This window comes from Biomphalaria glabrata, chromosome 1 (genome assembly GCF_947242115.1).
Source record: "Biomphalaria glabrata chromosome 1, xgBioGlab47.1, whole genome shotgun sequence".
Taxonomy (NCBI): domain Eukaryota; kingdom Metazoa; phylum Mollusca; class Gastropoda; family Planorbidae; genus Biomphalaria; species Biomphalaria glabrata.
This window is the reverse complement of record NC_074711.1, coordinates 35547830-35560606: the sequence shown is the minus strand read 5'-3', so window position 1 is coordinate 35560606 and position 12777 is coordinate 35547830. Positions and strand designations below refer to the sequence as shown.

The following is a 12777-nucleotide window of genomic DNA, read 5'->3' as shown; positions in this document are numbered from 1 at the left end:
TTAAGTGAGGCAACTCAACGAGGACATAGACGTTTATTTACATGGACACATGACAAACACAAAGGGCATCTGCCTTGAGTACAGCATCTCCATATTGGCTCTCTACTTGGGCGGAAATTGTTAGTGTCTGCATGTCAACATCCTGTTCTAGTCTGGTTACTAGAAGTGCGCATCTCTGCACTAGCCTGGACGGCGGTGCGCATGGCAAAGTCATAACAATACGCATTGCTGGAATCACCAAACACACTAGAATTTTTTTTTTTTTTTTTTTTGTGTGCATGTTCATCATTTGTTATTACGGTTATTATGTTTCATATAGAAATTTTTTGTTCTATGAAGTAGTCCTTCAAACATTAAATATTAATTAATTAATCAATTTGCCTTAAATATCATTTTAAAAGTTTTCGAAAAGAGCAGTTTCTAGTGTGATTTTTCACATCTGGCTCAAATATTGGGCCCGCGGAGCTGTTTTCACTTACATGAGAAGGGTCAAAGATGAGTTACTGGTGCCTAAATCAGTAAGCTTTGGCAGGGGGGACTCATTAGCCTTGGCTTGCAGCCCACCAAGCCAAAGGAAAACTGAATTCAATAATCTGCTGCTTTGCAGCTATACCCAAACATGGGAAAGGTTTCGTGGGTCAGCCCTGGGGATAAATATGGAGCAGAAGACCATTAGGCAGTTTGCAGCTTTAATGCTCATCCCAACGATGTGCCCTTGAACTATAGTGTTTCTTAAAGAAATTTGTTGCATAATAACAGATTTACGTTTATGTAAAACAGTTTTTAAAACTACTTCAATGGCTGGTAAAATCAATGTTTTATCTATAGTGTTTTCCATATTTGGCTATAGGTAAAGAGATCTTATAAGACACTCACAAATCACCATCTTTTCTATATGATGTTGAAGAAAGATTGTGTGGGTTTATTCTGAACTTTATTTTTGAGTTTTTGAAATTTTTTATCACCTTTATTTTTTTACGAGGGTAGCATCGTCTCAAATAATCCTCCAGTGTAATTGGTTTCATATGGTCATAAAAGGGCACTTAGACATCCGCTTATTTAACCAAGGAAATAAATAATCTATGATGTAATATCTAGATTTCTTTTTGTTCAACATTAGTTACATGTAGACAAAAGTAACTATTTACATAAGTATTGAAATTAAATACAACAATTTTACATTTCAATAGCAGGACAAATATTTATAACTAAATTACACATATTTATACGTGCTTGAAATTTGAAATAGTTACATTAACGGAGTGTGAAAATTATAACTTTCTTTAATTGAAATCCACCACCGTAGACCCCCATGGACATCTCATAGACCCCCAATTTACTTTTTCACTTTCATGGTCCCCCTGGAGGTCTTCGTAGACCCCTGGGGGTCTATATAGACCACTTTGGGAATCACTGATCTAGATGAAAGGAGGTGTAAGGGTTGCCCTTATACGTCTGTATAAAGCTTCGTTTTGTTACATAATTATAATTAAAGTCTTACAAAGCTCTGGAAATAAAAAAAACAGTAGTTCATTGAAGAAAAAGTGAAGAACTCTTAATTTTGTGAATATTAACTCTTTCTCTCCTAACTGACGATATCAACGTTGATTTGACCCCATTAAATTTATTTTTGGTTTTATAAACTTTAATTTGTGTTATATAAAAAAAGAGTATGTATTCTTCTATAATTAGACACCTAATATAACATTTTCTGATTACATACAAAAAAGTTATTGAAGTTTAATCATAACACAAACGAGAAAAATGAATAATTCCATTGGAACGTGGAAATTATTACGGAAAGAGTTTAGCAATTTAAGCATAAATTGAAAGTTATAGTTATAGGCCCAAAACAGTGGCGTAGCTAGGGTGGGGGGAGGAGGGGGGAAATTTGAAAATCCACCCCGGGCCCCCACTTGAGGGGCCTCCAAATTAGTTTTTTTTACATTAAATATTAACTATTTCGCAAAATGAGGGGCCCCCAAAGATTGAAAATTCCTAGCTACGCCCTGGCCCAAAGTTATTTGTACACTAGTAAAATCTGAGATTGAAAACATTTTCGGAAAGACGACAAGGAAACAAATCTTTGAAGTTCAAAACTCATCTAATTTGTTCCACTGAATTAATTCCACAGAATTAATTCTGCATTTTCCAAAGCAAAGTCTTTCTTTAAATAGTTGTGACAAATTCTTTCAAGATAATAAAAATTTTATTACATAAAATTACATAAAAACTGTCGCTATATTTGATTATCCTGTTTTATAAGTCATATTTACGGTGGAAAATGAGAAGGGGCGGGGGGGGGGGCGGTAGAATTAAAACGATCAATCAGGTATGGGTCCTCTCTCCATTTTAGATTTATTACTAATGATTAAATTAGAGATTAGCGAGTAATGGGGGACGCTTGATATACGATTGTAATATATAGCATCTATCCATCCATCCATCCCAGTGGCGCTACAGCCCATGGAGGGCTCTGGCCTGCTTTAACACATCCTTCCATTCAGATCTCTCCTGGGCCTTTCGTCTCCACGCCCTAACCCCAAGCTGCTTCAGATCTGCTTCCACATCATCTATCCATCGCATTCGGGGTCTGCCTTTGGGTCGCCTGCCTTTTGGTTTTTGCCTGTATACGATTTTCGCCCCTCTGTCTGACATTCTTTCAAGGTGACCTGCCCAACGTAGTCTGTTCTTTTTTAATTCGTTCACTATTGGTGGGTCTTCATACAATTGATATATCTCATGGTTAGTGCGTGTCCTCCAACCTGTTTGGCACCATAGATTTTCCTAAGAATTTTTCTTTCCCAAGTGTTAAGTAAATTTTCAGATGTCTTTGTCAGTGTCCAGGTCTCACTTGCATATATTGCTGCTGGTCTTATTATTGTTTTGTATATTATTTTCTTGGTTTTCCTTGAAATCGTTTTGCTCTTAAGTAAATGGTGGGTGCTATAAAATGCCCTATTGCCTCCTGCTATTCTTTCCTTTATTTCTGTTAGTATGTCATTTTTTAAATTAATAGTACTTCCTAGATATTTGAAAGTTTGGACGTTTTCAAATTCGTGGTCTTTGATTTTGATATTTTGTCCCTCTGTTTGATTGTCTCTTGTCATTGTGATGTACTTGGTTTTACTGTCATTGACCTCAAGTCCTGCTGGTCGAGATGCTTCTTCTAGTTGTATGAAGGCTCTAGCGATGTCAGAGGTTTCTTTACCCAATAAGGCAATGTCATCGGCATAAGCAAGGTACTGTAAAGGTTGGCTGTATATCGTCCCTGTTGGTTGTGGACCCGTGTTTTCTCTCCTGAAGTAGTTAGTAATAGTTCCCCTTGTGTTTATGTGTATATTTCTTATAACTCTCTCCAGTGTTAAATTGAAAAGCATGCAGGAAAGTGCGTCTCCTTGTCTTAATCCTCGTTTAATCCTAAATTCCCGTGAGTGTTCTCCTTGTATTATGACTTTGCTTTTTGAGTTGTTTAATGTCATGTATAAGTCTTGTCAGCTTGTTGGGTATTCCAAAATCCTGTAGAGTGTCATATAGGTATTTCCTTCTGATACTGTCATAAGCCATTTTATAGTCTATAAAGAGTTGGTGGATTGGTATGTTGTATTCATGGCATTTTTCTAGTATACATCTTAGTGTGAAGATGTGGTCGGTTGTGGATTTGTTGGGTCTGAAACCACATTGGTAGTCACCTAAGATTTCTTCTGAATATTTTCCAAGTCTCTTAGTTATAAGCCTAGACAGTATCTTATAAGTCACATTTAGTAGAGAGATTCCTCTGTAATTACAGCACTTTAACTTGGATCCTTTTTTGTGTATTGGGGTTATAAGAGCCGTTTCCCATTCTGTTGGTATTACTTCTTCTTCCCAAATTCTTGATATTAGTCTGTGTATTTGGGAATGTAAGTCTTTCCCTCCATATTTAATTAGTTCTGCTGTGATTTGGTCCTCTCCTGGTGCTTTGTGTTTCTTCATGGTCCTAATTATTTCTGATGTTTCAATGAGTGTTGGAGGGTTCACTAAGGGATCTGGTCCCCCATGTGGCAGTTCATATTCTCCATTGTCTCCATCTTCAGTGGTATTTAGGATCTCCTCAAAGTATTCAGCCCATCTCTCAATGACCCTGCAGTTTTCTGTGATAAGGTGACCATCTTTGTTCTCACACATGTGTGATCTAGCTTGAAATCCGTTCTTTTCATCTTTAATTTTCATATACATTCCTCTCATGTCTCCCTCCTTTGCTAGTTCCTCAATTTTAGTGATCTTGGACTTTTCCCATTCCCGTTTTTTCTTTCTTACAACTTTTGTGGCCCTTCTTCTTGCTTCATTGTATTGCTGTCTAGTGTTTCTGGTTTCTCTCTGTAGCATTATCATTCGGGCATTGTTCTTCTCTTCTATAGTTTGTCTGCATTCATCATCATACCACCCTATTTTCTCGTTCTTTTGTTTAAATCCAACTACCTCTTCTGCTGTTCTTTTGATAGCATGCTTTATTATTTCCCAATGCTCATTTATGTTATTTTCGCAGTCCTTTTCTAATGTTGTCAGTTGCGTTTGGAGTGCCATTCTATAAGTTTCTGCAACAAGTGGATCCTTTGTGAGTTTTTGACTATCATATTGCTGTGCTCTCTTTCTTTGGTAATTGTGTATGGTACTTATTCTTTGTCTAAGTTTAGCTTTTACTAGTAGGTGGTCTGAGTCAGCATTAGCTCCTCTGAAACTTCTTACATCTAGTATGTCTGATCCATGTCTCTTATCTATGACTATATGATCTATTTGATTCTGGGTGTTGCCATCAGGTGAGATCCAGGTAACCTTGTGAATATTCTTATGTTGGAATTTTGTGCTGCTGATAGACATTCCTTTTCCTGATGTAAAATCCACTAATCTTATGCCATTATTGTTGGTCTCTTCATGTAAGCTTTCTTTGCCAATTGTTGGTCTGAATGCTGGTTCCTTTCCAATTTTTGCATTGAAATCTCCTAGGACTATTTTGATGTCATGCTTTGGTGCTTCATCATAAATTCTTTTCAGTCCATCATAGAAGGCTTCTTTTGTGTTATCATCTGCATCTTCAGTAGGGGCATGAACATTGATAAATGATATGTTGAAGAATTTTCCTTTCAAACGTAATGAGCAGAGTCTATCACTTACAGGTTTAAATCCAATGACATTACCTACCATTTCCTTTTTAACAGCAAAACCTGTACCTAAGTTGTTAGTGCTTCCACCACTATAAAATATAGTATACTCCTTGGTTCTGAGAATGTCCGAGTCTTTCCACCTGATTTCCTGTAGGGCTACAAGGGGTATCCTATATTTCTTTAACACTTCAGTAAGTTGGGCTAGCGCACCTGCTCTATAAAGGCTTAGCACGTTCCATGTCGCAAAACAAAAATCATGTCCTTTTCCAGGCCTAGGTCGTTTTCCGTTGAGATCTGTCCGGGTTATCTTGTGTGTATTAGCTTTCGTAACAGTATTTTTTATATGACAGAGTTGTTAGCCCTGTGCATAACCATCTGGGGGGCTGCCCCTTTCAGCTCTCTGGATAGCTGCCTTTATTTTCGGGTAAGGTGCCCTAGCCTTTGTGGATCCCTCCACTTCCTGCAAGGCAGCAGGTTTGATTTTGGTCCACCCCGGGTATTTTATTTACCCGGTACCCACCATATCTGGAGGGCATTCCCCTATCCGCCACCTGGGGAGGCGCTCGATGGGAGATCAAAAACTCCACACGAGATAGCATACATAGGGGACAAACCTTTATTAGTTGCAGATTTTTTTTTTTAAATTCATACATTGTGTAATTACTCCACTAAAATAAGCCCCATCCCTTTTCCAAAAGGTAAGGTATTAAAATATCAATAACTAGCATCAGGTCAGGTAAGCCATTAGAGTCGCTAACTTCAAACTTCCAATCTTCACCGAGAGTCGAGACCCATCTGTTCGGAATAAGTAGCAAATATATTAGGCCTATAGATATTGAACTAACTGTGTTCACAAAATGTGATTTGTGCACAACAATTGAAGGGTTGGGGTCTTGGGACGGATAGTAGATGCAATCGCCCCCCCCCCCCACTCACCTGATTGGCCAACATAGCAGAGGGCGGGGCAATATAATATAACAGTCGGATCCTCCAGTGTCATCATATTATTAAAAAAAAAAAAAAAACAATGGCAGCCATAAATGTGTAAGACATTTATAGATTATAGACACCATCCCTAGCTATAATTGTATGATATTTTCCTGCTGACATAAATAGCTAGACCCATTAAAAGATAAATATTAGACTTATTAAACTATATAATATCCAAGTAAAAAGAAATGTAACTATATTTTAGGAATATCTCAATGTAGGCCTATACGGTTGATCTCTGTTTAAAATCTCCTTCTTCAGTATCTCTAGCTATTAGCCAATTTGTTTTTAAATAAGTTGTACGCTTTAGTCAGTCGAATGCATATTGGAATCATTTTGTGCTACAAATGAAAGAGCTTAGGAAATTTGATTCTGCAGTACTTAATGTACACTAAAATTATCATATACCCTTCAAAAAACATTGCTTATGGTCACGTCCTTTATTTTGTATACCGGATTAAAAAAAAAAAAAAAGCTAGCTATAGTTTTTCCGCCATTAAATTTTTTTCCCAATATCTCTTGAAAATGTCCTATGGAGATTTTCAATATAGGCCTACATCTTTGTATTCTAAAAAAAAGGTCAAGAATTGATGCCAACTAAATAATACAAATTAGTATGTCCTACCAAAGCTAAAGAGCTATTAAATGAGATTTTACAGTGCTAAAAAGTGCACATAATGTATCGTATACCTCCTTAATTACATAGCTAATCAAACATTTCCTATATTCTATACACCGGATGAAACAAATAGCTAGCTATTTATGGTTATCCTCCAAAGAAATATATGTACTCATTTAATCTAGCAAACTCGTCCCAAGGGCGGATAGGGGAAGGACCCTTAGATATATTATAATGGTTAGCTGTGAATAAACAGCAGCGGACCAACTGGTTTGCAGTCTTGGAGGATACATGGACTGAGGTATTCCAGCTGGTTAGGGCCTCTAAAAAAATACAGGAAAATGATTGATGTTCCCAAAGGAGGAGTTATGTTTATTGTAAAAAGTCCCTTCCCTCTGATAAATATGATAACCACATATATCTAGTAGTTTTAGGGCATTTTTAGTTAGGCCTAGTTGCATTTTTCTTCACATACCCTGTAAGCTTTGCCCCACCCCCTTTAGCCTATAAAGCTTTGTCCTTCTTTTTCTATTTCTTTTTGTATTCCCCGCAATCTGGCATATTTAAAAAAAAATTGAACACAAAAAAAAGTCATATAGATCTATGGGTTAGTCACCTTCATCCCAACATCCCTGCACGTTTCTGGCTACACGCCATCTAAACGACTAGTCACAGACCTATAACTTAGGTCTATTTAGTTTGCCTACACCTTTCGATGCAAACATATTATTAAAAAAAAATCATTTCCATATTTTTAATGCAGGATAGACATATTCTTTGGAATGTTCTGCATCTTGCTAAAATAGATTTGACCGAGCTTATGAGATTTCGATCCACCTAGCTAGTCCTAGCCCAAGACTACAGCAAATGTGTAAACTGATGTTAAAATTTATTATGATTTGATCTATATAAATCGTATGCCGTATGCCCTTTAGAGGGTAAATCAAGACCTTGAACTACTATTGTATATGATTTTACTAAATTTTGCTACCGGTATTGTCTGTTGTTTTTTTTTTTGCATACAACTAGATTCTACGTTTAGACTTTATGTCGGTCATGATGATAGTAACTTTTTAAAAATAGGGAGGAGGGGGAAATGACGTTTTTCGTTCCGTGTTTTCTTCCCAACACACGCACAGTACAAGCCTCTTTAGCTAAAAACCATGAGTTCTCGCCCTTTTTCTCGCAGTCACTGAGTCTGCGAAATAACAGGCCCAGTAGGAAAGACACACGGCTTCGGGGAGGCGGGTAGAAGGAGTTTTACATTTAAAGTGAACTAATGTTCTGCAGATTGTTCCCGAATTGTATGCACCCTGTACGTAAATTGGTAAGTTTTAACTTGTCTAGATATGTAAGAATAGATCTATTATCTAGATCTACTTAGATTTATAGATTATAATAGATCCTATGACTATGACTCTAGATTCTAGATCTAGATCTAGTAAGACAGGCTATGATAATTGATAATCTGATAAGATAATCATAATGTTCATGTATGATTTACTTACTAAGTCTAAGTCTATTCTACTATTCTAGTCCTAAGAATAAGAATATAAATAGAATTAGATCTATAGACTTAGTCTATAGTAGCGGTTCTCAACCTTTTATGCATAATCTGATAATGATTTACTACTATTCTAGTCCTAAAGTAAGAATAAGAATATAATTATAATATAAATAGATCTATTACTATTAGATAGACTTAGTCTTAGTACTTAGTCTTAGTCTATAGCAGCGGTTCTCAACCTTTTATGCTCGGCGACCCCTTCCCACACACACAGCAATAGAAGAATAGACAATAACAATCCATATTTTCGATGGTCTTACTATAGTCTTAGACTCTTAGTAGTCTTAGGCGACCCCTGACAATTCGTCATTTGACTCCCAAGGTTGGTCGCGACCCACAGGTTGAGAACCCCTAGTGGCCTGGTCTATAGTATAATAGTATATTCTAGTCTTTTTAGATCTATATTATTTATTATATATTATAATATATAATATAATAAATATAATATACCTACTAAGGACCTAACCTAATCGTCTAGTCAGTCTAAAGTAAAGTAACTGTAAGTTAGAGTACTAGAGGTCTAGAGTCGAGAAGAGAGTCTAAAGGACTAAACTCAAACTGTAAGTTGTTTAAGTCTAGAGCTCTAACTAGCCTCTAGTCTAGAGTCTATATAATATAATTATAGATTATAGATCTAGGACTAGATTAGATATCTAGATCTAGACTACAGGTGCTACACTATACTGACTATAGACTATAACTATAGTAATATATATACTAGATTTAGATATTATTCTAGAGTCTAGACTTAGACTAGATTATCACTACATCAACTGATCAAGGCACTAGAATGACTAGATGATAACTAGATCTAGAGTTCTAGACAACCTAGTAATACTAAGTAGATAGATCTGGTCAATCTAGATTCTAGATATATCTAGACTCTATCTACTATGTCATCTATGTGTAATTTGGTCATTCTAGATGGATGATAATGATAGATCTAGATTAGAATTATTAGATTTAGAATCTAAATTCACTAATTCTAAAGGATCTAGATTTAGACTCTAGTTTAGATAGTATATATTCTAGATTTCTATCCCAATCCCAATATTAGTATATATCTAGAATTTAGATCTAGAGACTAGTTCACTAGTTGAACTAGTTGCCTAGTTTACTACTATAAATAGATTTTAGATCTAGATTAATAATAATAATAAATCTTTATTATCCGTAAAGAACTTTGTCTTAGAATTTGTGCATTACACCAAACAAAAACATTATAACTATAAGAAACCAAAATGTACATTCACACCAGACTCACTCATAATTTACATGTGACAAAATTACATCTAATAATAGATAATACTCTAGATCTAGACTGTCTAGATTTGTCATTTTTGCCTCATTTGGACTAGACTACTAATTTAAAATGTTACAGTGACTCCTAACTCCTAGAAAGTACCCCCTTTCAGACCTTGCAATCTATGACTATGGAACAGTTGATGTAAAGGTCATCAGTTTCTTAGGCTAGCAGTTAATGAGCAGGGTGTCATGTGGCTAGCACAATGACCGTCTTTAATTTCCCCAACTAGAATCAGGTACCCATTAAAGTTGGTTGGACTCATGAGCATCCTAAAAATCCCAGTCTTCACTGAGATTCAAACCCAGGATCTCTCTGTTCAGAAGCCAAGCGCTTTACTATTCAGCCACCATGCCCCCTGACTCCTAGAAAAGTCTTTGTTAAATATTATAAGGGAAACAAAATAGTGGTGGTCTATAGCACATCAGTGCTCAGCCTGCTCAGGGTTAGTTATTCTCAAATTCAGCATTAGGTCAGTGTTTCTTAATTCAGGCCTGTCAATTAGCTCTAAAATCTTGATCATATAATATCTAATTTACATTTAATTATACTACTAGACTAGTCACCCAGATTTAGATCTGGTTGTTTATGAGACTACTTTTATTACCAATCATTCTAGATCTTTAATGTAAATTTACTTTGATTTTGACTTTATTTCAGTATTTCAGTTGATTGTGTGGATTGAGTTTAAAAGGATTAAACATTCAATCTTAAGCTATCGCTGTGTATTCAAGTGTGCACATGTTATGAATCTGTCAATGTGTGTCATGGTTCATTTAAAAGACTCGTTATCATAATACTCAATACACCAACTCTACAACAAGAACCTAACAACCTATATGTTAACTTGAATTGTCTATCAAATATAGGCCCTAATTTTATTATCAATGTGGCTAAATACAATCTTGTTTTTATTACTTATAAAAGGCATTTATGGGCTGAATAAAATTACTGGTAGATTAGATCTATTAACATTAAAGTAAATGCAGTTAATAATTTGACAATATTATAAAAAGAGTTTGTGTTTTTAAACAAACTCAGAAGCCAATGTGATTATATTGTTTGGCCTGCTGCTGTTACTATTTACATGGTTCAGTGTAAGCTTGGCTTAACAGATGTGATTATGTAATCATCTCAGTGATGGGTAACCTACATTAAAAGGAGTTGGTTAGGTCAATCTCTCATTTAAGGCCTATGTAAGAAGGCCTTCCCTTTGCCCAAGTTACTAAATGGCCTTTAGCTTTGGCATCACAAGATTAATTTATAATAAATAAATAACACTAAACACATAGTAAATCTTGTTTAAAAAATGAGTATAAAAAAAATGCATTCTTTCTTCTTTTTTTTTTAATAAAAATAAACATTCTCTATACATTTTTAGTAACTTGTATAACAGAAAACACATTCATTATTAATATGTAATTTACTGAGCCTATAAAATCAAGTCACTCTGCCTGTCTGGTAAAAATTGTATATGTACACATTTCTAACCTTTCCATTCTTGGATCATGTTGAAACTTATCACAATGATTCATTGTTTATTTCATTCATATTCATTGTTAATTAATTTTGTTTTATTTGAAAAATGTTCTAAATTAGCGACAGGCAACCCATGCACTATAAAATATAAAAAATTGTGAAATAACAATAGTTTATTAAAACATGTCAGCCTTTCCTTCAAGTTCGAATTCAGACAATAGCAACTTTCATGTTTCTTTTTTTTTTAATAGTAATTGATGCTATTTCAGCTAATATTAGCTAAGTTTAAAAAAAAATAAAAAATTATTTACCTTGTTTTAATAAATTTATTTTGGGAAATAACTAAACTGTATGCATAATTGTTAGAAAAATATATATACAAAATAATCACCATCCTTTCTTGATATAGCCTCTTCTGTTGTTTACTGTTAGTGACAATAAATAGGACTAACATTATGCAGATAAACTTGCATTGAATATTGTTAGGCATAAAACAAGCACACACACAAAAAATAAATAAAAAACTATTCACTAAAATCTAATACATACATTAATCTACAATGCTATTTAACCTTATACCAAAACTAGAAAAGACAGACACTGTTTGGAATCCCTTACCTAAAAAAGAAATATTACAACAAAACACATACACAAAGTACGATGAAGTTTATTAAAAGGAACTACTCACACTTAAAATTCCGTTTATAAAGTCATTTAGAGACACTTAGTATAAAAGATTTCTTGTTCCATATGCTAGGACAAATAACAACAATTTTTTCTTTCTGTTTGGCAAAGTGGTATCTGGGAGAAGGTTTTCGTGCTGCCTTTTCAAAAGCTGTTGTTTTTTTTTAAGTTGCTTGAGTCTGAATTCAAACTTGCAGTCTCAAGACTCCACAATGGAAATCCAAAGAGCTTGTCACTGAGCTATCCAAATACTTGTAAAATAGGTTTTATAGTAATCTATTGCTAGTTGCACATTTTTGCAGACTCTATTTCTAGTTGCACTTTTTGCAGACAACCTAATTCTCTACACAAGGCTTGTCTCCTCTTAACTTAGTACATTTTCTATATAAAACATTTATTAATTAGGACTAATTAATGGTTAATTTATTTATTGATTCATGTGTTGTCATCAACAATGAATAATTGTGCTAAGTTTCAATTTGACCTGAAAATGGAGGTGGGAGAAATAATGTGTACTAGATTCCTTCCGGATAAAGTGTAGAAAAAGATTTCTTCTTATCTTATATAATACAGACGTTACTTCAAAAAAGAAGATGATTACGTCCTACGCGTCATGCATTTAGTCATGCATATTAACCAATGACTTAAATTCTGCCAAGTCACTGGTTTTCCTGGCTAGCTCAGGCAACCCATTCCATGCTCTAATAGCACTAGGGAAGAAGGAGTATTTGTACAAATTTGTCCTAGCATATGGGACGAGGAATGTGCCTTTATCTTTGTGTCTTTCAGAGTATTTTATTAAATTTTGTTTTTGTATTTGAAGATTATGGTTCAGTGTTTTATTTATTATTGCTACTTTACTTTTGAGCCTTCTGTCCTGAAGGCTTTCTAAATTTACTGATTTTACTAAAGGTGTTACTCTAGTCAAATGTGAATATTCGTTTTAGAGTATGATCTAAGCTTCTAATTAAGATAACAAGTGAGAAATTAT

At 34.7% G+C, this 12777-nt stretch overlaps 1 protein-coding gene across 2 annotated transcripts in view; it reads left to right on the top strand.

The window, feature by feature from the left end:
- Positions 1-7871: 7871 nt before the first annotated feature.
- Positions 7872-12777, top strand: part of LOC106057816 (RING finger protein 44-like) — a 50804-nt gene continuing 45898 nt past the window's right edge. Inside the window, exon 1 of one of the 2 annotated variants that reach the window (XM_056034248.1) lies at positions 7872-8068. The gene's annotated coding sequence lies outside the window, so the exon portion shown is untranslated. Of the gene's footprint in view, positions 8081-12777 lie in introns of both variants that reach the window. The other variant, XM_056034246.1, reaches the window with a different exon arrangement.